Here is a 7,352-nt window from a genome sequence, read left to right as displayed (position 1 = left end):
AAGAACACGTCATCTGCAATGTTTTTACTGTTTTTTAAAAACCCAAGCAATAAGAAAATAGTCCTGTCTCAGTCCACCTGAGACACATTCAGTAGAGCTCAGATGTGGATTTGGATGTTGAGTAGACATACAGTTCCTGCAAGTTTAGAGAGCGTGGGATCTTTCCCTTGCCCATTACTGACTAGAGTGCCTGGCAAATTTAAGATTATCTACATAAACTACAGGATGCAATTGCTTCTCTCTCACCTGTGTCAAAACCTTACAGAAAAGTTCTCTGAGCTGAATGTGTTGATTCAGCCCCAGAGACATGCAGTCTGTGAGAAATGCATGGAGAGATGAAGTCAAAAGGATTTTAAAAGAGCTTAACATTTAATAGAGACTGAAGCGAGTAAGCTGCAAACACAAAACGTTTCCAGAACTGCACCTCCAGCAACCTAACACTGTTTTTATGAGTTATTATCACCTATTTTAAAGATGATCCCCATTTCTATACAAATGAAACAACATCATATAAGCTACATAAATACCACAGACCTAGTAGCGCATTCATGAAGATGTGGTTTGTTACTGTATTTTCATGGGCACCTGATTTAAACATTTGAGACTGGTCCCCCATGATCTGTGGGTGAGGATGTGGAGTCCTCTCAGCTGAGCAGGCTTTACGTTGACATAAGTTGAAACTTGTGGGCTGGTACCACTGAGTGGATGTACACTGTCCTTCTGAAGCAGAGGTGGTTACATGCAAGCTCTCCGATAGGCAATTCCACAAGAAGGGTGAACTTCAATACAATTCTTGTTTAAGTGTCTTAAAAGGTCTCAAGGGATAAATTGTTTTAATGTCATTCCCAGGAAAGGGTCAGCCTCCTCCCCTGAAAGGTTTGAATTACAATATGTTGGGCTGCAGTTCAGTTACAGAAAACAAAACAAAACATAACAAAACAGATTGTTAGACCCTTATGTCAAAAAATCCCTAAGCTCCCCTGGACATTTCCATGGATTTTTGTCTCATTTGCTACAAATGCTTCTGCAGGATGAAGAGCTTTGATTCTTCACTTCTGCCACCATAAGCAGTCACTGACATTTGGGCAAAGTGAGAAAAAAGAGATGTAGAAGTTTATGCTGATGAAATAACCCATATTCAAATGCAAAATAAACTTCTGCATAAAGCACTAACCCTGACTCTAAATTAGACACAGTGAATGCTTTGGGTGGCTCAGAGGGTTATGTCAAGAACATTGTTCCATTTCTTTCATGCAGTTATGTGTGTTTTCATTTTTGAGATGTTGAAAAGTTCTGTTCCCTAAGTTTTAAAGGGAAATAATATGTTGGCATTCTGATGGAGAAATTTTATGAAATGCTTTTGTGTATAGATGAGTGTAATGGGCCAGATCCAGAATGGGATTTCAGCAAAATGATGATGGTTAAGCTCGAAAGTTGGGTGCCTGGCTCCAAAGATGGAGTTTACCTTGCTGAGTTCACTGTGCTTTGAACGTGGGAGATTTTGTGCTTTGTGAAGAGGATTTGCAACAGCCAGGGCACTGAGTGGAGGAAATGCTGGAGACGGCTGTGCCTTTCAAGGTCTGTCACTCAGAAGTTTAACTCAGTGCTAATACAGGTATCTTGGTGAAAATGGATTCCCTGTCTGAAACCACTTCCCACACGTTGGTATCTAAGATAACCAGCCCACTGGGCCTTTTCAAGGTGGCAATAGTAGCGTGAAGGTGTGTGAAAGTAACGGGCAACCTTTTATCTTTCTGGGAGCTGTGATGAGCAATCACCTTACATGATAAATTGCTTTTTCCTGTGAAGTATTACTTGGAAACATGCAAATGCCACCTCCTGGATCTTGGAAGCAAATATTCTTCTCTCCATTGGCAAAGTGGGCTGAGCTGTCTCCAGTTTCTTGGGAGAGTTTCCTTCCTCTCTCTGTAGGTTCCGGGTGTTTAAACTACAGATTTTCCCAGTCATTTCTCAGCTGAGCACAAAAGACATGAGCTTTCTTATTTCTCTATTAAAAAAAAAAAAAAAATGGAAATGTCATTTTTGTTTCTCTGCTGAGGAAACAGTAGTCATTTTTCTTATTTCTTTACAGAAAACAAATGAGAAATGAACCCACCTGGAACTGTTTCATGGGAGACTGCAGCTTTCAGGCAATTTCATGGCATCTTTCGTTCCTTCTGTTGACATGGTGTGCAGCTGTAGAAGACAGAGTGCAAGATTTTGTGCCTCCTCTCCCAGCAGTAACATAAGAACATTTCCTCTTCTAAAGTGCTGCTTCACTAAAGTATTTCTTAATCTTGTAAGAGCGGGGAGAGAGATTTTTTCTGAGGTAATGACTTTACCCAGAAATGACAGTGCACCTAATGCTGGCATATGCCTGCTGTGCTGGGAACTTGTGTCCAGTGCGCTATGTTTTTTCAACTGTCAAAGACAGAAGGCATCTCTTTGAAGCCTTGAGTCAAATAAACAGTGATCCTGCAGCAGGTCACATTGTGACTTCTGTAAATCAGTCTGAAGCAAGGGGACCTCACGCAGTGGAAGCGCATCCAGGGCAGGACATGAACAGGGCTGGCATGTGGCAGGGCTGAATTGGGATTTCCCACAGAACAGCCAGGAATAAGACAAGGGAATTCAGAATGAAATTGTAAAATAAAAATCAAGTAGAAAGCTCAAAAGAGGCCAACAATACATCCCCCATTTAATTGAAATTTCTGTAAAAATTCTGAAATGTTTTTTTCTCTAACACTTTTTGTTTCTGCCCCTGTTAAATGTTTTAAAACATTAAAAGATTTTAGTGACTTGGTAAATTGCAACTCGTATAAGCAATCAGTTTATTTCATTGAATCAGCTGTAGTTATAAAATCTCATTAAAGACATAGTTGTAATTCTTCTGCAACACTATGTTTTGAGCTGATAGACATAGATATTTCTGTTTAATGTTTTACCTCTCTAAGAAGTTTGCTATCACTTAACTTATTCCATTACAAGTGTTTAATAAGTTGGCTATTTCAAAACACTCTGTGGGATTTCAAGCGTTCTTTTTATTTTCCCCACAAATTCTTCAATCTCTGAGCTACAGGTTAAAAAGAAATAAATATTATGGTTGACCTACCATACGCATAACTTGTGGATTTAGTAAATAAATGTTGCTTTAGTTTTCAGTATAGATGAGCAATAGTTCCAACTAATATTTGTAGATAATTACATTAGACATCTTTCAGAACCCACCCCACCAAAAAAACCTCCAAGACCAGCATGAACCTAATTGAGCATAAATAATGCTCTTAATTAAATATATATTGTGGATTTAAAATAGTTTTATAGCATTTGGCCTAGTGTGATTTGTGCCTCAATACTGAAGTGCTGATTCTAGCTAGCACCTACAGAGGAGTTATGTCTGGAGTTACACAAATCATGCTTGAAACACGGGCAGGTTGTGACCCACAGCACACCATCATCTGACAGAGGGTTTTGCATATTCCATGCATCTCTGTTTCACAGGAATCTGGCAGATGAGCTTGCCTGGTCTCTCTATGGCAGTTTTGGACATTTTTGCCCCAAGCTGTTCACTTGGCCCCTGTGCTGGATCCTGATTCTCCACTGGAGAACCAGCAGCTGGGAGCTCCAGCCACACCACTGCCAAACTCACAGTTTAGATAAACCCGCCTTCATCATCCATCGGAGGTAGGTCAAACTTTCATCGAAATGGCTGAGACACAGGCACGTAGCCCATTTTTGTTGTCTGGGAGAAGTGGCCTTGGACACTGGAGCGAAGTAAACTGCTGGGCAGGTTAACTGCTTGAAATGTATAGGTTTTCCAGAGTTTGCCCCTTTACTTACCTGAAGCTCCTTTATATCTCTGTATCAATTTTTATTTTCTGTTAATTATTACTCTCTTATTTTCCAGCAGGCACATTAAACTTGAGTCTTCTCTTAAATAAAGTTGCACTGATGTGATTCTACTGAGTTCATATTATTCTGGACTTATGGAAGTAAAAGCAAAAAGCTTGGAACCTGTGTGGCTTCCACTTCCATTTTATCTTAATAGTTTTAATGGGAGAAGATCTTTTATTAAGTAAGTAAGATGGAATTCTCATTATTACAACTCAAATAGCAGTGTCGTACATCAATGACCTTTTCTATCTGAAACTATACTTTCCATGACTGTCACAAAATATAGCCATATTAGTGTCTTCCCTGTGACTGCGTAAAGAAGTTGAAAAGTCCTGTTTATTTGTCTGTGCTAATTTGTGCTCTACACTGTTTTGTTTTTGTTTTTTCTTTTAAAAAAAAAGGAGACAAGTGCTAAATGTTAATGGACACTCTGAAGGAAAACGTATTTTTATTTGTGAGACCCCTTACAAAGTTCGAAGTGAACCTTAGAAGTGAGACCTTTTGAAATTCCTTATAAAAAGAAAACAAGGTTCTTTTTTGCTCTTCATGGATATCAAAGGAATTTTGTATGTGATTAAGAGCACCTGGCTCTAATTGAGTTAAATTGCCTTAAGCATCTGACTTTAACTATAGAAGCTGAGAAATTCCATTATGGGTACCACTTCTTCATATACCTTTCAGATGCAGAAGGAATCAGGATGCTGTTTGTATTTCAACAACCAGCCTTAAAAAGACAGAAGTGTGACAGAAGCAGAATATTTCAGTAAGTTTTGATTTTGGAACAAACAACATGCTCCATGTGGATCAGAACAGGAGATTGATACCAAAACTGGAGTCTTTTCTTAAAATAAATTGATTTGGCCTGATTTTTTTGCATTTTCACTCTTAGACATTATGAATGCAGAGTATTATGCATACATTCACACTTACTTATTAACAGTAGGAGCAGCACATGCTATACTGTGCATGATTTAGTTTTCAGTTCACACATATTACAACCCTACTAAAGCATTTTAGACAATAGCATTTCTTCATAGTTAGAGAATACATGCGGATATTCCTGAAACTACGTATGTTTAGGGAATTGTATTTTAAAGCTAAGATGGAGGACTGAGAGAAGAAGAAAAAAAAAAAAGGCATAAAATAAAATTTAATGACAGGCTGCCTTTTAAAATGAAGTCTTTCCTTTCATTGCAGTGTTCATTCATTTCTATGGAGTATGAGTAAACAAAAAAGGAAATAGCTTTTGGCCTGATGAGCACTGGGAGGATGTTTCTGTACAAGAATACTTTGTGTGCTGTACATCCAGACAGTTTTCATTGCACTGGCTGGAAGAGATTGCCAGGCATTAATGTTATTAGTGAAAAATGCTGAAGCTGAAGAAGATAAATCCTCACCTAAACGTTATAGCTCAAGCAGTTAAGAAGTCCAGTGAAACTGTGATATAGTCTTAAAGTAAAGAGGGCATGAAAAATGAGTTTGTAAGCAGAAGCTGTCACTACATACAAATGGCTTTAGCAGTCCAGAATTATACCTGCGGCAAATGTGATTCTACAAATTATGGAGTGCGGTGGCCCTGATCCAGCAACGATATGGTTTCATATCACCCGTGCCCCACTGATGCAATGACTTACAATCCCCATGTACACAGGAAAAGCTGAACGGCACCGGAGACTTTCTTACAGAGAGCTGCAAAGCACTGGGCTGTGTTAATGCCAGCTTCCTAGCCCCCTACTTAATCCACTCTTGCCTTATGATTTTAAAAAAAAAAGAGCATGTGTTTGTTTACACACAGACCAGAGCACCCCAAGCAAGGTAGGATGGAATGAAATGGCAAAAAAAGACAGCTGTCTGTATACTAAATTATTAAAGCTCCCATTCACTGCAAAATATTTTAAACAAAAGCAATAAGACATGACAGTCTATTTTGCTGTTCTTTAGCTTCATATGGACAGTCCTTTGTGTTTACAGTCAGTGAGTTGTGTGAGTTCAGACAACTCTAGGCTGAGCTGTTTGTCCTTGTGGTATTTCAGATTTCACACCTCATGCTGTAAAACTTTCCAGGACCAGCTCTGTGCTTTGAAGTATACAGTGTATGGCAGTAAACATTAACGAGTCATAAATATATTTGGCCCCAAAAAATGTTTTACAGATTATACTTGCCTTAGTCTGTGGTGATACCGTTCATTATTCTGCAATTTCAAGAATGTGTAGGATACTGGCTTGATGAAGCAATCAGACTTTATGGAAAACTTTTGTCTCAAAGGTTTAAAATAAATAAATAAATAAAGATACTGAAACAAATTATTGTGGCCATGTGTTTTCCTGACCTGAACATTTAAAATGTTTTTGCTGCTTAACCATGAACGAATTCCTATTCAAATAAAAGTGTCATGACAGCAAACAAACTCTGAAGAATATGACAGTTAGTTAAAAGTGTGATGTTTAAGAGCTAATATTTTAATGAAGATAATGCTTGCCAGCTTATGTTAACAAAGGGCTAGTCTAATGAAAGCAGTGTGTAATTATGTGCCCCAGATGCCAGCTGACAGCATATAGATAGTGTACATTGAATTACAGTGAGTTGAAGATAAATGCGGAATACCTCTAACAGCTATCTGCAGCTGTATAGCTGTGTGTATGTGGCTGTACGAAGCTGCATTTCGATAGACATTGTGAGTACAGGTCAGAATCACAGCCACGCTGATTTCGGTATGTTTGTTGTGATAGTTACTTACATAACTTTGGCTGATCCCTGATGCGCTGGTGAGAGATTTCGGCACAGGCGAGACCTCTTCACTCAGCTCAGAATTAAAGGTCATCGTGGGGCTCCGGTACTTTCTTTCTTGCTGTTTTCTCATACCTCGTAACGGCAGCAACATCTTCCTCGGCTCACTCCACCCATGCATTCCTATTCCTTCTGGTTTTTATGTCATCCCACTTTTCCTCCTGAGCCCCTGGGTAACGTTAAACACTCTGTTTCCTCTCTTAATTGGTGTGGCCTCCTCACACTTATTTAAGGTTTCACTCCTGTGATTAGAGTCTTTGCAGGCTGACTCTAGAGAGTTTTGTAGACTTGCTGGGAAATAGATTGGCCCTCTGCATGGGTCCACTTGCAGAACTATGTATTAAGTGCAAAGTCTTCACAGAAAGAAACTGCTTAATTATGGCAATAGTGAGTAATACTAGAAAAATTAAAAGAAAAAAAAAGATGCACGCACACATATATGTACAAGTATGCATATTGAGGTCAATACATGAAGGAGCAATTCTTCCCAGAAAACAATACCAAGCACAAGTGATTTATTTTTTTTGATTACAAAGTAAAATATTCCAAAATTGTCTAATTGATGGATGGGAAGCTTTAGCAAAGTGCTGAACATAAGGGAACCTGACATTAAATGTTTGATATGCTGCCATGACATTTGCTGAATTTTATTTTTATGCGGAATTTAAAC

General features: G+C 38.6%; 1 long non-coding RNA gene across 1 annotated transcript; it reads right to left on the bottom strand.

The window, feature by feature from the left end:
* Positions 1-1,377: 1,377 nt before the first annotated feature.
* On the bottom strand, positions 1,378-7,002 carry LOC142601267 (uncharacterized). The gene is made up of 3 exons (XR_012834870.1): positions 6,633-7,002; positions 2,117-2,196; positions 1,378-2,008 (listed from the first exon to the last, which is right to left on the bottom strand). It is a non-coding gene; the product is annotated as an uncharacterized LOC142601267 (long non-coding RNA).
* Between the last annotated feature and the right edge of the window lie 350 nt (positions 7,003-7,352).

This window comes from Balearica regulorum, chromosome 3 (genome assembly GCF_011004875.1).
Source record: "Balearica regulorum gibbericeps isolate bBalReg1 chromosome 3, bBalReg1.pri, whole genome shotgun sequence".
Taxonomy (NCBI): Eukaryota; Metazoa; Chordata; class Aves; order Gruiformes; family Gruidae; genus Balearica; species Balearica regulorum.
This window is presented reverse-complemented; position numbering and strand designations above follow the sequence as displayed.